The following is a 20,517-nucleotide window of genomic DNA, read 5'->3' as shown; positions in this document are numbered from 1 at the left end:
CCAGCTATTTTTAAACTAACAACAACAACAGTGCATGGGCAAACCACATGAGAAATGTCATATCTAGCATGACTTCTGCATTCATTAAACACTTTTGAGTATTCCGCCATTATAGCCGCTCCCTTTTAGATTATTTATTGCCACTGGGAAATTACTCTTTTGATCTTTTCTCTTACTGCCAGATAATAAGAACCTATTTTTGAATACAAATATAATCTCGTGGGGGTTGAGGAGGGGCAATCTAGTCAAGTCAAGGTCCATTAAAAACCCAACAACTGAGACTTAAATCATACGACACATTTTCTTCCCACCTCACAATGTCTGCAATCCCCCATACTGAAGGCCTGGAGATAATCCAGATTCATGACTGTTTTTTTTTAAATTATTATTTTTGAAAACCCACAAAACTTTAAAGCAGGCTTGGGGAGTTCCAGTATTGACCAGAGCAGTATTGGGAGTATTTATTGGCACTGGTAGTATTTAACCCTTTCCATTCCTTCAAAGCAACTGGGGGTGGGGGAGGGGATGCAGGTAAATGAACTCCATCTTGTTGTAAAATGTGTCAGTCAGCAGGCTGCAGTTTCAGCTATGGGCTCCTTAATTCAAAGACTTTCCACATTTCATCTGGAAGAATTTCACATCTCCTGAAATCCTACCCAATTACAGTCAACATAATATAGTTGTACTCTCTTGCCTTTGATGCTAACCCCAAGGTGGCCTGAAGCCCAATTACATTCTTTGTGGTTTGGAAACATGAAAGGAATGTGCCCTACAGCTGAAGCTAGAAACCAATCCAGGGATTTGGCTGGCAAGAGCCATTAGAGAACAGGATAACGCAGACATTAGGACCCAGTAGTTGTTTCAGACCTGAACTTCTGGTTAACAGGACACTTCTCTCCATAGCTGCACAGAGGAAGGCAGACAGCCACAGAAACCTGTGACTCACGTCCGCTTCCTTCCAAAACATCCAGCCCCAGGGTCGCCTCTTGACACACGGTAACTGCCCAATTCTCCAGTGTTTCCTTGGCCACGCTGTCAATCATTTTTCTAGTCCTCTCCATAAAACATCAGGCTCTACAACAAGTAGAATGTGTAATGTAATCCTATGCATGATTACTCACAGGTAAATGCCACTGCTTTCATTGGGGGGGGGGGAGGGTTCCCCAGGTAAGTGTGAACTGCTTTAGACAGAGACAGACTTGGGCCGTAGCTAGACTTAAGGTTTATCCCAGGATTGTCCTGGGGTAAAACCTGTTCATCTAAGTGTCACACAGGGCATCCAGCGCTCAGGCAGGGATGAACCCGGGATGATCCTGGGTTACACCTTAGGTCTAGCTATAGTCCCAGATAAAATTGGGCATATTGACAGCCTTTCAATATTCATCACAGTGCTTAGGATCATAGGAAGCTGTCTTATATTGAATCAGACCCTTGGTCCATTTCTCTCAGTATTCTCTGCACTGATGGGCAGTTTAAGACAGGAATCTTTTGCCTTTGGTATCATCTTTACTCCAGATGGTGGTAAACAGCACTGGAAGCACAAGCTATATGATACTTCCCCCACTTGGTGCCCTCCAGATATGATGGACTACAGCTCCCATCACCCTCATCCAGCACAGTGAAATGATGGGATTTGCAGTCCAGCACATCTGGAGGGTGCCAAGTTGCAGAAGACTGCTCTACAGGATTCAAAGCAGAACAGCAGTGACGGGTTCTCTCCATACCAAAGTTGCTCATTTTTCAGGGATTCCTTACCACATTCCTCCCTTAGAACACTAGAATAGGCATGTGGGCTGGATGAAGGTGAACAAGGCCAGATCTACACCAAGCAGGATATAACCCGTTTAAAGCAGTTTGAAAATTGTATATGTAATGTGTCACAAGCCCCAACAGCTGTCACTACCATTATAAACCGTTATACCACAGTAGTGTAGATTTTGCCAAGTTGAGATTAAATCTGGACAAGATGGAGCTGCTGTTGGTTAGTCGAAGGTCTGGCTTAGGGACTGAGATTCAGCTTGTTCTCAATGGGTTCATGCTTCCCTGAAAGATCACACTGCTCTCTGTCACTACTGTACATATTCATCTCCCTTATGGACATTTGCTGAGGTACGCACTTTAGTAACGTCACAAGCCTTATGTGCAGTCCCCCTCCCAGACAGTATTATCTGTATTTTCATAGATTCTTGACAGGCTGATTTAGGCGGATTCAACCATCTTTTACTATATGGTAACAAAAACTTTGTGATAGAATGAGTAAAACTGATAAATGAGCTATTCTGGTCACATTAACTTAGTTCCTATGAATGGAGGGAGGCACATCAAAAGATAAATTTATCACTTGGCAATCCCCCCCCCCTTAACCATTCATGAGAACTTGACACCCTGTATAATCAATAAAGGCAGAATGACAAGGCTGGAGGCTTCTCATTATTGTCTCAGATGTGAATCCCAGTTCTTCTTGGGTTTAACAGCATTGTTTGCTTCTGTTTTATCATGTAATGGAGGGGGATTCCTTTCACCTCATTTCAAAATCTCCTTCTAACATATGGAGAGGAAGTAGCTAGAATGTTGCTGCTCACAAGCAGAAAACACAATAAAGTTGTCTTCAGGTATCAGAATCATAGAATAGTTGAGCTGGAAGGGGCCTATAAGGCCATCGAGTCCAAACCCCTGCTCAATGCAGAAATTCACATTAAAGCATAGTTGACAGGTAGTTGTCCAGCTGCATCTTGAATGCCTCTAGTTTGGGAGAGCTCACTGCCTCCCTAGGTAATTGGTTCCATTGTCATACTGCTCTAAAACTGTCAAGACATTTTTTCTGATGTGGAAAATCTGGCTTCCTGTAACTTTGGCCCATTATTCCATGTCCTACACTCTGGGATGATTGAGAAGAGATCCTGACTCTCTTCTGTGTGCCAGCCTGCTATCATGTCTCCCCTCAGACTTCTCTTCTTAAGGCTAAACATGCCCAGTTCTTTCAATATCTCCTCACAGGCCTTTGTTTCCAGACCCCTGATCATCTTTGTTGCCCTCCTCTGAATTCCCTCCATCTTGTCTGCATCCTTCTTGAAGTGTGGTGCCCAGAACTGTTTGTTTTGGATATTGCCTATCAGCAATTTGACAAGTACAAGAACAATTTGATCACTATGATTCAAAGCCTCTAAGACTGAATTTGAATGTTCAAGGATGGCAATGGTGAATTTGAGTTATATCTGCATATAGGAAGTTTTGTTTCTTCCAGATCTGGCAAAAATGCACAACTGCTTGGCTATACATTTATGTGTTTGTGTTTTGGTAAGAGCAAATTGGAAACAGATTATCTAAAGATTCCCCAAGATAAACAATTGTTGGTCCAGGAATTAATTTAACTTAGTGGACAATGTGGTAGAATTCTTTTTTCCCCTGGACCCTGCTTTTGATAAGATGGCAGTGAGATAATTCTCACTTCAGCTCTTAACAGAGACATCTGTTCCAGAACTTAATAGAACCTCACCACTCTGTGCTGTAAAGGACCAACCGATAGGCTGGAGTGCTGGGCTGAAAACAACAGAATGAAATTTAATAGGGATAAATGCCAAGTTCTACATTTAGGGAATAGAAACCAAATGCACAGTTACAAGATGGGGGACACTTGGCTCAGCAATACTACACACGAGAAAGATCTTGGAATTGTTGTAGATCACAAGCTGAATATGAGCCAACAGTGCAATATGGCTGCAAGAAAGGCAAATGCTATTTTGGGCTGCATTAATAGATGTATAGCTTCCAAATCACGTGAGGTACTGGTTCCTCTCTATTCGGCCCTGGTTAGGCCTCATCTAGAGTATTGTGTCCAGTTCTGGGCTCCACAATTCAAGAAGGATGCAGACAAGCTGGAGCGTGTTCAGAAGAGGGCAACCAGGATGATCAGAGGTCTAGAAACAAAGCCCTATGAAGAGAGACTGAAAGAACTGGGCATGTTTAGCCTGGAAAAGAGAAGATTGAGGGGAGACATGATAGCACTCTTCAAATACTTGAAAGGTTGTCACACAGAGGAGAGCCAGGATCTCTTCTTGATCCTCCCAGAGTGCAGGACACGGAATAACGGGCTCAAGTTAAAGGAAGCCAGATTCTGGCTGGACATCAGGAAAAACTTCCTGACTGTTAGAGCAGTGCGACAATGGAATCAGCTACCTAGGGAGGTTGTGGCCTCTCCCACACTAGAGGCCTTCAAGAGGCAGCTGGACAAGCATCTGTCAGGGATGCTTTAGGGTGGATTCCTGCATTGAGCAGGGGGTTGGACTTGATGGCCTTGTAGGCCCCTTCCAACTCTGCTATTCTATGATTCTATGATTCTATGAATTTAGTATTGGGCATCACAGTTCAAGAAGGATAATCAAGACAGTGAAGGTTCCAGAAGACAAATATCAAAACATTCTAATATCAAATAGTGCTGCTGATCAAATACTATCCACTATCTTAACACAAGTTGTTCATCATCAAATACTGACAGCTCTCAAATGTTAAATACCATTTCATATCAACATTTAAATACTGCCAAGTAATAAATACCATTGCATGCAAACTATCAACTACTCTTATGCTGTTAAATATTAATTGTCAACTACTACTGAATGTTGAAATTGAATATACAGACAGCTAATTTATTGACACTGAATATTCAACAAATTTTCAATATTGAAAGATTAGGATTTAGAAGAGGACTAGGGGCAGGGATTTAATTTCATGTTTTAACTGCACATGAACTGGTAATGAAAGAAAATCTGTGTCCACTGACTTGTCCATTGACAATTATTCCTCTGAAAGTGTTTGCTGTGCTACGTTTGTTTGCTCTTCAAGCACATTGCTGTTTGAGCTTAAAATTCACTCACAAGAATTTGTTTTCCAGAGAACACTTATTCAGCTATCAAATATGGAAAATTCCAGAGCTTGTTCCAAGAAAATGGCAGTCAGGAGAGAGGAGATTGTGTGTGTGTGTGTGTGTGTGTGTGTGTGTGTGTGTGTGTGTGTGTGTGTGTGTGTGTGTTTAAAGCTGGAGAGCATGGGGAAAGAAAGCCAACTACACTTGCCTGACAAGAAGTCTTGAAAAAGGAGTCACAAGAGAATAAAATATTCAGAGCAAAGAATAGAAAGTCATTCTTGCTGGAGATAATAATGAAAATCCAACCCTGACAGGAATCCGAGGCTACTTTCTTTTTCATGTTATGCAAATCAACCACACATCAGCCCAATGTGGAGACTTCTAGGTTAATTTTGTGGCACATATTATTGGTATTCTGTGGTATTAGGTTTATGACCTTTGAGTTTTCTGTGGAATACACATGTATCTCCGATGCAGCTTCTTCCATTTGAAGTTTGCAGTCTCGTCCATATTGGTGCCCATTACTACATCTTGCGGTAGCGAATTACATAACTTAACTATGTGCTAAGTGAAGAATTATTTCCTATAATCTCTCCTGAATTTCTCACCATTTCACTCCATGGGATGACCCAAGATTCTGGTATTATGAGAGAGAGAAAATGTTTCCCTATCAACTTTCTCCACACCATGCACAATTTTTTGCACCTCTATGTCCTCTCTCCTTACTCCCCCTTTTTCTAAACTTAAAAGCCCCCAAATTTTTAATCTTTCCTCATAGGAGAGTTGCTCCAGATGCTTGATCATTTTGGTGGCTTTTTTCTTCACTTTATATCTTACAGTTTGGGGAACTCATCAGGGTATGATGAGTCTCCGTGGAAGAGAGCACCACTGCACCTTCTTATAGGCAACACATGAGAAGCTCCATCACCCCCTACTTTTTTTTTTCTTGCTATGCACCCACAATTTTGACCTCCATTTCATTAGCAGGGCAAAGGCTGTTCCCTTTCATGATCATCAATTCTCTTTTCACTTGTTTGCTCTCCTGCTATTGCACCCACCCCGCCCCTTCTCCTTCCCCCTCCAGTTCATTGGTTCTTGTCCGGTGATGGACATGGGCACCTTCACTCAACACCTGATTGATACCGAGCGTTCCCAACACCGGAGTGATCACAATGGTTAAAGTTTGGTGAGTCACAGGCAGGACTTCTTTATGTTGCAGAAGTCCCCAAAGTGTTTGGGAAGTGCTGGGGAGGGGGAGTGAGGAGGGCTTAAAGACAGGCATGGAGTCCTCCTGACAGCACAGGGGTGACTTTCTTCACCACCTCTTTGCTTAGCGCCAAACCAGCTTCCTAACTTTCACACACCCTTTCCCCTATGCCTTGTCGGAAAAGCATAGCCAAGGCTGCCCCCTGCCTCTTCTTCGGTGTTTAAAGATCTCAGTGTGTTCCCCATTTTCATGCTCCCACACCCCAGTTATTTTATCCCCCCTCTCCAAATCCCAGTTAATAACACTCAACAATATAGGATCACTGCACTCATTATTCCCAGTCAAAGTCCCAATGAATCCACAACCACAGTTACCTTTGTAGGTAACTGTGGAAAATCCCAGACCCATCAGCCAATGTGATGGACATAACTGAAATGTTTACATCTCCCTCATTTTTAAAGATAGATGAAACTTGGTGCCATGATAGCTCTTAAGTAGGGCTTTAGGCATGCAAAGTTTGAAAGAGATCCCTTCATCCATTGATTTTTTACAATTTGTTTAATGTTTCCCCTCAAACCATTCGCCCACATAAACACAAACACACACTTCTGATTCTGATTTAATCCATCCCTGCACATTTATGGAGGGAGCTTTTATCCTCCATAAATGTGCATGGGTGGATTAACACAGAATCAGAGGTGTGGGTGGGTGAATGATTTGAGAGAATTTTTCATCAGCAAGACCTCCCTTCAAAACACACTCCTCCAACAAAGGACATGGTGCCGGAACGGCAATACATGGGGACGGAAGAGTGCCTTAATCCCACATGGAGGAAATAAACCAGTTTTGCTCCACTCTAGGAAAACATGACAAATGGAGGGGAAGAAGCAGAGTTACTGCAGGACAGGCATGATGTCATGTGAGTACCACACTGCAAAACAGCAAAACCGGCATGACGAGAGTGCGATAAAACGCTGGTGTGATGGAACCGGAGAAATTAGTTCTATTTATGAATGGACCATTCCCAGGTATACCTAAAATGTGGATGAGGTTTGGGGTCTGTAAATGGAAGACAGGCTGAAATCCTTACCTGGGAGTAAGCTCCATTGAATTTTGCATATGAGACATCTAATAAATATTTAAGTATGTGTGGAAATGCATATAACTAATTAGAGACCTACAACAAGAAGGATATGACACTTTGAAAACATTTTGAAAACGGTATGTGGAATGTGTCCTGGGCCTGAACAGTTGTCAAAACCATTATAAACTGTTACAAAGTAGTAGTGTAGATCCTGCCCATGAGAAGGGATGGCTTGTCGATTGCTGAATACAATGTTGTATTGCTCTTATAGTATGTGTAATATATAGATATAGATATATAAAAGGAAACATAAATAAAAATAATTCAGTGGGACATATTTCTGACATGCTGAAGATTGAACTACATGATTCATATGTATGCAACAGCTCAATGGATGATGAGCAGCAAGTAAGTGACTATTAGCCCAGTCTAAATCATTGGAGTAGCTGTGGGGAAGAATGAGAAAAGAACTGTAATGCACATTCTACACACGGAATGTAGAAATGACTAATAATCACTTCTGCTTTCATCAGGCTGCAACAAGAGACGTGCCCCATGACATGTGAAATGGTCCCTAGGGAGTAGCTCTTTGGAAATTTGTGTTACTTCTCTTGTTCCTGGCCCCATGACTGGCAGCACTCATGCTGCCAGTCAAAATCTGATCCTGAGATACTGATTTTAATTGAGTTATGAGGGCTAATACACCTTGAACAGTGTATTACAAAGATAGGTATAAAGCAGAAGAAAGAAAGAAAGAAAGAAAGAAAGAAAGAAAGAAAGAAAGAAAGAATTCTGGGCCCATTGTCTGTGTTAATCCAGTTTCTAGGCAAAATGATTCAAATCAGCTGTTCACTCAAGAAAGTCAAAATGCCCCCTGTTTCGGCAACTCCAATTAGGGAGATAAGCTAACATTGTTATCTTTTCGGCGCCAGGTAAGACCTTTCTCGTCTCCAAGGCATTTAACAGCATCTAACAACATGAGCTGAGTTTGTTTGTTTGTTTTTAACAGACCCCAGAATAGCTGTTTTTATAAGGATATTGTTGTTTTTGTGCTTTTTATGTTTTTAGACTTTGTATATTTGTTTTTAATGTTTACTGTTTTTAACTTTTGTAAACCGCCCAGAGAGCTTCGGCTATGGGGCAGTATATAAATGCAATAAATAAATAAATAAATAAATAAATAGCAATACAATCTTACACATGCTTACTCAGAAGTGAATCACAAACTGTATTGGGATTTAGTCCCAGGTAAAGTGTGCATAAGACTGCAGCCCAGATGACTCTCTCAGTGGCTCTGCTTAAGCAATCCAATTGTTACAAGACACAATCCTCAGCAAGTCATTAGCCAGCCAATGAAAAATGATATTTGCTTGGGACTCACGTCAACTACACACACACACACACACACACACACACACACACACACACACACACACCGCCCCTCTGAATATCTTGGTAAAGAGACTGAGGCCTGCCTAACAGACATGTTATTTGCCCTAGAAGCTCTACTTAATCCTAAATGTGAGTGGAGCTAAACTACGATTCTGCAGTGCTAAAACCTTCTGCACATGGTCAGAGGCACTTCTCTGTATTATATGCAGTCTCAGCCCTGGTATATGAAATAGGATGATTAAAGACTGGGACCCTGGCTCAGCCACAAGCATGCAAAAGAAGAAGCTAGGAGTGCCAAGAGAGACACTGCAGATTTTAGCCCCCTGCACTGGCCCCTTAATTAGGGCCAATGTAGGTGAGTGCTGAGCATAGGCACACAATGTGCCCCCCCCCTTTCAGATGTCCTGTACAAAATATGAAGTCCTTTTACGGGACAATTCTGTGCATGCCTACTCAGAAGAAAGGCCCATTGTGTTCAATGGTGTTTACTCCCAGGCAACTGTGCATATGTCTCTGCAATTACTTCAGCATCTCAGAGGCTGGGGAACACTGACCCACACGTTATTTGAGTCAGACTATTCTCTATCGCAAACATACAGACACCAGTTTTTGGAACACACAATTATGTGATGATTCAGTCAGTCTACACAGATTATTGGGCATTGTGCTTGTAGTTTCCTTGGTGTTGTTGCCAAGTGGCAACTGGCGGCCATCCAATACCAACAAGCCCCTAATAATGCTGACACAAACTTTGCTGGGGATATTTTCTGCTCCAGAAAACAGCATGGCTCGCATTTGTTTCTGTCGCCAGTAATTGGCTCCACCACAGCATCTGGACACACAGCAAATATTTGCAAACACCTTAACAGAAGAACCTCCTGTCACCTTTCCAAAATTTCCCCCTGCTCAAATCGTGCTGTTTCCAATTCCACTGCTGGCAGCATAAGGGTTGAAAAGTCCAGAAATCAGTGGCTTAAAAAACAAACAAACAGGACCACAAGGCTGCGAACGTGTCCCAGCCTAGCTGCAAAGAACATCACGCTGAAGAGACAAATTCACCAGGAGAGCGTAGCTGGAGCTTGGCTGTGCTCTGATCAAACTTCTGGGTGGACGAAAACGTTTAGAAAAACACACACTCACCCTCAACTCCACAGCTGATCCGAACAAAATGTGTTACCTCTGCAGCACCAGAAATGCCTGAAGAGACGGATTGCTTTTCTAAAATTGCCAGTGGGTTACCGAGAGCTCGGGGATAAGACATTCCACACCAGAAACCCTTGCTGGGGTTTTCATTAAAGAAACTCTGCCCCTTTTTTTGTCTCCTTGTCAGTGATGTCACATCCTGATTGTGTCTAGAGGACTACAGCTGTCCTTGCAAACATGCCAGCTCTTCCTCTCACCCTCCCCCAGCGACGCCTTTTACACTCCTATGTGCGGCCCGCTGCTCTGTGAAAGATCCTTGGGAAAATCTCTCTCTCTCTCTCCCTCATACACACAACACTGCACAATTTCAACTCTTTTTCTTTCTTTCTTTTGCTTTTCTTGGCTCCAGATTCAAAGGGAGTTTGGGGCCCCATCATAAATTTCCATACCAAAAGATCAGTGAGCAAACTTAATTCAGATTTCTGCCATGACTCCCCCCGCTCTTCACAAGTTTCAGATAAGGAATTTAGCCTTCCACCTACGCACTGTCTTAGGGAGAGTGTCACCTGTCACTCCATCAAAGAAAACAGATAAAAAGAAGACGACCGCACGACCATTTGTCCAGCCATCTCCAGAGATGAGAGGCTTGCCTGCAAGACAGAACAATGGGGCAGGAAGAACAGCATGAAGGTGAGAGGGTGGAAAGCATAACTGAGACCATTCAATGCCAGTTGCAGGTGCTGTGGGCCCCTTGGGGTAAAACACCGCGGGGCTCCTTCAGTGGGCCAATCTTCAGTTCCTCTTCCTCCTCCATATCCTCTTAAGACGTTGACTATGCAAACGTCATGACTACAGCACCCTGCCAGCCTCCCCCCACTCCGGCCAAAGTGCTTTTTGCCTAATGAAGAGATCTGGGGATCTCAAAAGCTTGCACAGTTTTTGTCATCGTTGAGTTGGCCTACACAGAAGGAGAAGGGCAAGGTAAGCAAGAGCAGCTCCTCTTTTTCCTTGCTCTTGTCGCGATTTATGCACCTGAAGAGTGCAGCATGGGCATGGGCAGAGGCTTCAAGAAGGAAGAGGACCAGGGTCTGATGGGTGGCAGAGGACCCTGTGCCGGAGTAAGGGCTTTGGCAGGTGCCCAGTAAAGCCACCCCCTGACCCCACTAATCACAGTGAATGATTGGAATGACTTTGGAATACTTTTGCACATGGACAGCTCAATCCTATACATGTCTGGTCAGAGGTAAGCCACTTATTTTCAATAAGTGACTTTGAGCCTCTCTCTACCACTGCACACAAGCATATATCCGTAACGCAGGAACGTAGGAAGCTGCAGTATACAGAAGTCAGACCATTGATTCACTGGTCTCCAGATGTTTTGGATGTCAACTCCCAGAGGTCCCTGCCAGCATGGCTAATGATCAGGAATGCTGGGAGCTGAAGTCCCAAAAATCTGGAGATCCACTTTCTGCCTATGGTGCCCCTGCCCTGACAGTAGTCTCAGTCTCGTGCCTTTCCCAGCCCCACTTGGAGATGCCACAGGCAGGACTTTTTGCATGCAAAGCATGCGCTCTCCCACTAGCCCCTCCCTTAACATGGAGCAGAAAGCCAAAAAGCTATTTTAAATTCAAAATACATTCTAGACCAAATGAAGGATTTCTTCTTCTTCTTTTTTATATTTGCCCACAATTACTTAAGTATATTCTGAAAACAATTTTGGGGCTGGTTCATAAGGACATAAGAAGAGCCATGCTGGATGAGACCAAGGGCCCATCTAGCCCAGCATTCTGTTCATACATTGGCCAACCAGCTGTCGGCCAGGTATCCACAAGCAGGACACAGGTGCAACGCTGCCCATGTTCCCCAGCAACTGGTGTACATAGGTTCTCTGCCTCTGGTACTGGAGGTAGCACATAGCCATCAGGATTAGTAGCCATTGGTAGCCTTCTTCTCCAGGAATTTATCTACACACACACCCCTTTAACCTTCCCTCATGCATGTTCAACACTTCATGACTGCATCACCGTGTAGAGACTCGCAGGTGTGAATAAGGATGGAGCTGCCCTGACTCATCTCACTTTTGCCCTCTCTGGCTTGTAATTACATGTGATGTGATTGAGCTGTGCACCTCCCCACCCCACCATTGATGAGGGACAGTGGGGGAGAGAAGCACAGAGTGACCACATAGCATCACACATTGGCTGTGTTCAGAAGACACCTTAAACCATGGCGTTAACCATGGTGAATAAGGCAAAAAGCCTTATTCACCATGGTTAAAGCCGTGGTTTAAGGTGTCTTCTGAGTGGGGCCATTGTGTTGTAATACTCACTATGAGACATAGACTCGTGTCTTTCTTGTGGCTAAACTACGCATTACATTGGGATTCTGTAATGGGAGCTCCCAAAATCCAGCTGCAATTTGCCTTCATCAAAAAGCAGCTGTGGAGAGGGAGAGGAGAGTGCTGGGGAAGGGAAGATCCAACCCTCCCTCTGTACTATAGCCCCGATCCAACTTCACCTCACCTATTTGCTATGTAGAGGAAAATATAAGGCACACTTTTGTGGCTGTATGTTTTCTACTCTGGGTGCTTCCAAACAAAAATTTTATTGTGAAATTGCATGGCTTCATTCATAGAATATTATGGAGCTCTAGATGTTGTTGTCTTCCATTTTTGACTCTCCTGTGTTTTCCTTCTGCTTCTTCCATCTTTTTCTTACCCCAAAAAAATCCATTAAGGGGAGTGGGAAGACGGAACAGATGTACTTTTGAATTGTAGTGCTATTAGCCTGCTGTCCTGAAGCAACCTGTGGATAATAGCTGCAGGGAGAAGGTTTTATTCAGGGAACCAATATGGGGGAGCAAGTATAGTCTCTCTTCACCCCACTCCCCCATTCTTATCTGCTGGAGTGAAGGAGGAGCCCCTTCTTACCTGCCACCATAGGTAAGGCGGAATAGTCTGCAGTGACAAATTTTGAAGTGCAGGCACTCATTATGACAGTCCCCCATAGCCAAGCCTCCAAGGAGAATCAGAAAATGTAGACAGCTGTGTTGATCTATATTTTGTGAATGTGTGCAGCATGATACCAAATTTATTAGGATCAGTTGACAGTCATAGACTAGTGAAGGCCAATGTAGTGGTTACATGAGGGAGGGAAAGAGAGACACACAGCAGCCCAGTTTACATGTAATGAGAAGCCACCATGACTGAATTTCCGCCATCGTTTTGAATATCTGGGCCACAGCGAGGACACGACATAGCTTCATGTTACTTGTGAATCCGACAAAGGTGTATTCTTGGGGTGATTGACAAGCCACCCACTACCCTTAAACAGCCCCATGTCAATTCCCATGGGGAAATTCAGCCATGCTGGCTTCTCATTATGTGTGAAACAGGTCAACATATCTGGAAACAACATAAGATCCCTCCAACTCAAGATTTGCTAGGGGTTTATTTGCCCAGAGCAAACAGAAACATTTTATCTCAAAGTCTTTCAATAAGAGCAAGGCCTTTGTAAAGCTAATGGGTCTTTATTGTCCATTCAAAACTAAGCCACCCCCCAAGTACTTCGGATTACTCCAGGGATAGCTCACAACAACGTATTGTTGCTGCTGGAATCCATTGCTCTCTGTTACTGTGAGGACTGAAACTAACAGGGAGTCTTTGGGGTGGGGGTGGGATGGGAAGGCAGAAGACATTATTGTCCCTGCTAATCAAGAAGTCCTGGTGCTTCGACCTTCAGAGCCCTGCCTCCGCTACACCACTGATTAGCCTGTTTTAATTTTGCCTTCTTTTACCCATTATGATCAAACCGAAATAAAGACAAGTGTTTCCTATTTTAGAGCTCCATCACACCTACTTTCCCCCCCTGCTTTGAGTCCGTGGTTTCCCTCCTCCGTTTCCTTAGTGAGTCTAGTGCTGGGCACTTTCACATCTCAGTGTTGTTGCGCTATTTCAGCTCATGTATCTTTTCACCTGTATCACTACCGTGACAGTGAAATCTCCTGTCCTGCCCCCTACATTCTCCTTCCCTCTACAGTTAATTTTTTATAGATTTTTAAAATATTTTTTTATTTCTGCACAAATACAATAGTACGGCAGCCTGAAACTGCACAATTATAATAAAACAACGCACTATCTTTCCCCCTACGATCATATTAAACAATATAAGTGAAGAGTATTACAATTAGTTTTTAGAGAAGTTTGTGGTCAATGTTGGCATGGCAATGGGAAGCTGACAATGTTCTGGTCAGGAAAGCTAGACATGCCTACTCAGGAGTTGAACCATAGAGTTGAATGGGACCAAGTCCGGGCATGGGCAGCAGTAGCCTTGCTCGCCTTCTCCACGGGGTGTTAGAACGCCCTCTCTCCCTTCCTCTTCATGGTTGAGCAGTTGAGCAGAGAAACGCCCTGCCCTCCTCTTTTGTCAGTAAGTCCACCCTTTGACACACACACACACCCAATAACAAAGGGGATGGTCCAATATAGCACAAGCACAGCAATACACGGGATGGAGGAGTTGCTTTATTGCAAAACCTGACTTTCCCCACTCCAAAATAAGGTGGAAAAGGGAGAAGAGGCGAGATGAGCGCAGGACAGGGACGACGTAATGTGAGTACCGTGCTGCAAAAACACATACCAGGCATGGCGAGAGTGCGTTAAATCACTGTTGTGATGGAATTGTAATTCATGCAAGGCAACAATAGATCAACAACAAAATGCAACACCAAAATCAAGAGAAACCATAAGCCACACACCTACCAGGTAAAGGTCCCCACGCTTGCTCTTGCATTCCAGCACAGCTTAAACTGACTCCTGATCTGCAGATCAAGCAATCTAATCAGAAATGGAAGGAGGAAGAACCGCAAAGAAGGAAGGGCTATAATTCTTCACTGCCTTTAGGCACTGCTGAGCTTGTGGGGGGCGGGGATGTTGACATTCCCCCTTTGCTTATTTGCTGTTCTCCGCAGACCTGTTTCCTCCTCCACGATGTCTCTTCATGGGCAAGAGACTCAGTAGATTAAAATCAGTGCAGCTTTTAGAAAGACAATTTACACTTTTCTGAATCCCTCTGGAGATAATAAATTAAGCAGCAATATACCGTTCTAACTTCCCCAGAACGTGATTTCTGCTGGCACTTAAACCTGTTATGGGTTGCCTTTCGACCAATCACATGGGTGAACTTGTAGTGAAATAGACACCCGTTTGATATCAGAACAGGCCCAAAGCAGACATTGCTTTAAATGGCTGCCTAGCAGCTATGTCATCTTCTCATTTTTACTCTAGATGTTTCCTTCTGACATCTGAATTGGGTGAGGCTGTGCAAGTCCTGGATCAGTTGCTAGACTCAGTAATGGGCTGGATGAAGGCCAATAAACTGAAACTGAATCCTGGCAAGATGGAAGCCCTGTGGATGAGTGGTTCCTGGGTCTGGGAGATAGGCTCACTGTCTGTTCTGGATGGGGTTGCATTCCATTCGAAAGCTCAGGTTCATAGTCTGAAATACTCCTTGATCCATCACCGTTGCTTGAGGCCCAACCGGCCATGACAGCTCAGAGTTCCTTTTAACAGCTCCAGCTGGTTCGCCACCTACAGGCTCTCCTGGACAAGCATAGCTTGGCCACAGTGCTACAGGTGCCAGTAACCTAAAGACTGGATTATTGCAATGTCCTGTATGTGGGGCTGCCCTTAAGACTGGTCTGAAGGTTGGAGCTAGTGCAGAATGCAGCAGCTCAGCTGTTGTCAGGAGCTGTCCTTTTTCAGTAGGGGTGTGATCCGCTTCGCTTAGAATCGGAGAAGCAACAGCGAATTGGGGTGATCCTCCTTCGCCTGAGGCAGCGGAGGAGAAGCAAATTGGGGGGCTGGAGAAGCATGGCGAAGAGAGGCGACCATAAGCGGAGCGCTCCTCTTTTCGCGGAGCAATCCGCCCGCCATTTTGGATTTTTTCACCCATAGGATTGCATTGCATTGCGGAAAAGATTAGTGGATAACTTTTTTGTTTTTCAAACTATCTATTTGAAACTTGGTGTGCTTAGAGAGTCGTGGGTGGGGGTCATTTTGAGCCTATTTTCAGCACTCTGCATGGTGCGGTTTGCTTGCTATAATTTTTTTAAAAATAGGGTAAAAAAAGCGGGAGAGGTACTTTTTTGAAATGCTGAGAGGCAGATTCAACTCCCAGTCATGATCACCTGATGAAGCATCCTCCAATCCCAAAGTTGGAGGGGGGGATAGGCAAAATGGGATACTTAGTAACTTGGGATACTGGGAAACTTCTCTTTCTTAGTCTCTGAATGGACTTTTCCCAGTGTTTTTTTAAACAGTAGCCCCACCAAATGCACAAACACAACCTGAAATCATATACAAAGCAAATGCTACCCACCCTAACCTTGGTGAACAACTGAATAGATGTGGTGCAAGGGGATGAGGTCCCCTAGGGCATGTGGACGTACCCAGTGCATACACTGGCCTGCCCTTGGAGGGTCATCAGAGCCCTCCAAAGATTAACCAGTGGAGACTGGAGAAGCTAATGCCTGTCATGAGTTGAAGTGTCAGGTAGTTTCTTAAAGCCTGGTACTTACTTAGGGCCAGTCAAATTGGCATATCCCCCTCCCCCTGGGCACGTTCACTTTCCTCTTACTGGTAAAACACAGACATAGCCTTTTTTTAAAAATTCTTCTTGTTGTTTATTCAGCAACACTGCTGCTTTTAATTCCACCCCTCCTTTGTTTATTTATTTATTACATTTTATATTTATACACCCCATAGCCCAATCTCTCCTGGGTTTTCCTCTTCAGTGAAATCAGGCAGGCTTTCATTGTGGTTCAACTCCTTCTTGTTGTTGTTGTTGTTGTTGTTGTTATTGCTATTAATATTAATTAGTACTGCTATTATTAACGTTATTATTTTGATGTTGTTTAATAATGGCTGTGATCACAATGCAATCAATCAACTCTGAAGCAAGGATCACAAAGCTTTACTCTTATCCTCCTAGCCTCCTAGTTATGGGATGCAAAAGAAAAGGCATCTCTCTGTGCTGCTCCCACCTCACAAGGATGGTTTGCATTACTGGCTTTGAAACAATACTTGGCTCACTTCCTTGTGCCCAATGCATTACTGCTGGCTTTGAAACAAACAATCCTTGGCTTACTTCCTTGTGCCCCCAGAAATGTCTGCTGCCTGGCTGCTTTCCCGCCTCCCTCGGGGTGCTGCTGTGGTGGGGCATCTGCCGGGACTGACTCCCCCAGAGATCTATGGCATATCTCTGCCTGCCTCTCTGCCCGCCTGGTGCCTGGGAGCTGTACTACATCATGGGCTTTGTGGTTCGTGCCCACTGCCCACCAGCCTCCGGCATGCTTGCTCCCAGTCCTCTTCCTCTGTGCCCGCCTCGCAGGTTTGGTTTGCAATATATTACTGCTGGCTTTGAAACAAGCAATCCTTGGCTCACTTCCTTGTGCCCCCAGAAATGTCTGCTGCCTGTCTGGCTGCCTCCCCCGGGGTGCTGCTGTGGTGGGGCATCTGCCGGGACTGACTCCCCCAGAGATCTATGGTATATCTCTGCCTGCCTCTCTGCCCACCTGGTGCCTGGGAGCTGTACTACATCATGGGCCCACCTCGCAGGGATGGTTTGTGTGTGTCTTGCTTTGACTCAGGGGATAAGTCCTTCCTGCGCTCACTTAGACTTTTTGAAGTTCTAAATAAATGTTTCAAGTGTGGAAGAAGATTCATATTTAGGTTTATCTACTCCCCAATTCATGGCATGTTGGGATTTCCTTTGAAATGGCCATGAATAAAGCCCATTGAGCTGTCTGCAGCTTCCCTGAGATACTGGGGTGTCCAATTTTCAAAAATTCCCCCAAAATCAGGGGAGGCTTGGATTTGCTTGAGGCTTGGCATGCATGTGTATACATGCATCAGGTGTCATGGTGCCTAATTTGACGTTTCTAACGTGAAAATTGATGGAGTTCAAGCATGGGACTTGATTTGGGGTGAGTTAAAAGGTTAAAGCCCCACCAAAAGTCAGGGGGTGATGGGATTTGCTTGAAACTTGCCATGAATGTGGATCTAGATGGCATCTGTGGGAGTCCCTGCTTCAAAGTTTTTTATCTGTCAAAATGTCAGAGAAAATCCCATGTCTGAAAATGGGGTGTCCGATTTTCAAAATTTCCCCAAAAATCAGGGGAGGCTTGGATTTGCTTGAGGCTTGGCATGCATGTGTATACATGCATCAGGTGTCATGGTGCCTAATTTGACATTTCTAACATGAAAATTGACGGAGATATTGAAAGGGGTGTGAATTGGGGTTAGGAGCGATGCTTTAGAGGTTAAAGCCCTGCCAAAAATCAGGGGATGATGGGATTTGCTGGAAACTTGACATGAATGTGGATCTAGATGGCATCTGTGAGGGTGCCTGCTTCCAAGTTTTTATCTGTCAAAATGTCAGAGTAAATCCCATGTCTGAAAATGGGGTGTCCGATTTTCAAATTTCCCCCGAAAATCAGGGGAGGCTTGGATTTGCTTGAGGCTTGGCATGCATGTGTATACATGGATAAGCTATCATGGTGCCGAGTTTGAGGTTTCTAATGTTAACAAAAAAAAGTTGTAGGCTTTTTTGGATTTCAATGCAAGTCTAGGGTGGGGGGAAGCAGAGCTCCGATCCGGATCCAGATCTTCACAGCGAACCGGAGCGGACTATAGGCGGAGTGGAGCAGACCCGATCCAGAAGTTGGGAATCTGGAAGAGAAGCAGATCGGGGGGGGGGGGGTCCGTGCACACCCCTATTTTTCAGCATGCAACTCCTTTACTGCACTGGCGGCCTATTCACTACTAGCTCAGGTTTCCACAAGAGCCTTCAGTGTGGTGGCCCCCTTTCTAGGGAACTCCCTACCTTTGGAGCTCAGGCAGTGGCTCTGTGCTTACTCTAGAGTAAAAATGGGGTGAAGAATACATAGCTGCTAGACACACATTTAAAACAATGTTTATTGTGGCCCACGGTATAGCAATTGCATGGCGTAACTGCCTAAGCTAGATTTGATATGCAGAAGTGCATTTGCCTGTGATGGGTAAGGGGCTAGTTGCCCTTTTTTCCAGCATCAAAGTAATTCTGCCTCTGCCACATGTTTGGACACTGAAGGGCCTCAAAGAGGAGACTTCCAATCACTCTGTCTCCAGGACCATGTGTGCAATCACGACATTCTGCCCTGGAGGCTCCTGAAAAGGTTTCTGCTTGCTATGTGAGCTGCCAGGAGCAAGATTTGGAAAGCCACTCAGTCTCTATTAATGACATTGCTCATACACTTGGCATGGATTGAGCAAATAGTGAGAAGAATTACTCACAGGTTCCTGTAACAAGATGCTTCTGGGAAATACTACAGGAGACAGCAATGAAGGCCTGAGAGTACAGCCCAACAGGTTCAGCTGGATTTTAGAGATAAAATACCTGGCACCAAAGCTGGGCTGTTTCCATTCTTCTGGTCATGCCAACATGAGGTGCATTAGAATGATTTATTTTCCTTCACATAAGATATAAATTTTCCTGTGATAGAAATTCATGCGCATAACATACATTACTACAGCACACCTGTGCATTTTCTTGTGTGGAGTCACTTCCTCTAAAATAAATGTGAAGGGAGGAAGGGGGCTTCCCTAGCTCCAAGTGGTGAAGGCAGGGACAAACACTTCCCAAGGTAGCCTGCCCCCACTCAAGATCCACCTCAGCTTGAGCTAGGAGACTCTCAGATGTTACAGGACACTCCTAGGGCTTAAGAAATAAGGGTCCAATCAGGCGCTCGGTATTTCAAAGCCAGAGGCCTGAAATTTTAAACAGTATAAAAACAAAGCAGAAAGCTCTGCATATAGACTAAAGCTTACTTGGAAGGACACACACACGAGATAGGTGTTAAGTTTATTTACATAAGGGAAGGGGGGAAAGGGAATAAAAGGCATATAAATGTATAATAAAATTATTATTATTATTATTATTATTATTATTATTATTATTATTATTATTATTATTATTAAGACCTAGCATACAATTGGAAACAATGCTACCAGGTGAAAACAAGAAAGCTTACCTAGACCTGGCTATATGCACCTCAGCACGGATCTTTCACTAGGACAGTAACAGACAGACATATGTGGACTCCAAAGCAAATGCCCATACAAAGACAATAGGCTGCTGTAATCTCCCCATGATTTCATGCCCAACCCTTGGCAACTCCAAGGAGATCCTGGTTAGCCATCACAGGCTGGCTAGAACAATGTCCCCAGGGCCCTAGAAGAGGATAATAGTTCTCACAGGAATGCAGTTGAGATCACTTAGTCTATTTAACTGGGTCTTGGTATGATCTTGAGGATAGAAGCCTCCCTAGATAACTCACACGCAAGTGGTGCATCATTACGTGCCGCTTTAGTCTGGCAAAGCGGAAATTCAGACCATTAGACACAAAAAGAAAAATGAAGTTCTTGACAATAAGAGGCTTAAAATGAACCCAGGAAGTTTCTTCCTCAGAGAGTGAGTGGATCAGCATTCCTATGACTTTGTTCATTGGCTAAAATACTGAGGGAAGAAACAAGTTAGTTTCTTCCAAATTCAATGGGCAGAGTAGTGGCTGCACATTTTGCCTCATAACACGGGTTCTAGTTGGGTAGAAACTTGTTTTTGTTGTTGTTGTTTTAAAGAAAGCTGAGAATCTGGGGATTATGAGTCATCCAGAGGATGGCAATTGTCCTTTTGACACCCCACTCCCATGGATGCCCATGGCACATGCCTTTGCAAATGCTAGAATTGAGCACTGTACTGCAATTTGAGGGGAGCTAGTCTTGAAGTGAAT

The 20,517-nt window shown here is 44.2% G+C and overlaps 1 protein-coding gene across 1 annotated transcript in view; it reads right to left on the bottom strand.

Annotated features, from left to right (window-relative positions):
• MOB3C (MOB kinase activator 3C) overlaps positions 1–9,850 on the bottom strand; it is a 42,149-nt gene extending 32,299 nt beyond the window's left edge. The window contains exon 1 of the mRNA XM_063139327.1: positions 9,688–9,850. The gene's annotated coding sequence lies outside the window, so the exon portion shown is untranslated. The remainder of the gene's footprint in view (positions 1–9,687) is intronic.
• Positions 9,851–20,517: the final 10,667 nt, after the last annotated feature.

The sequence above is a fragment of the Elgaria multicarinata genome, chromosome 1 (genome assembly GCF_023053635.1).
Source record: "Elgaria multicarinata webbii isolate HBS135686 ecotype San Diego chromosome 1, rElgMul1.1.pri, whole genome shotgun sequence".
NCBI lineage: Eukaryota > Metazoa > Chordata > Lepidosauria > Squamata > Anguidae > Elgaria > Elgaria multicarinata.
This window is presented reverse-complemented; position numbering and strand designations above follow the sequence as displayed.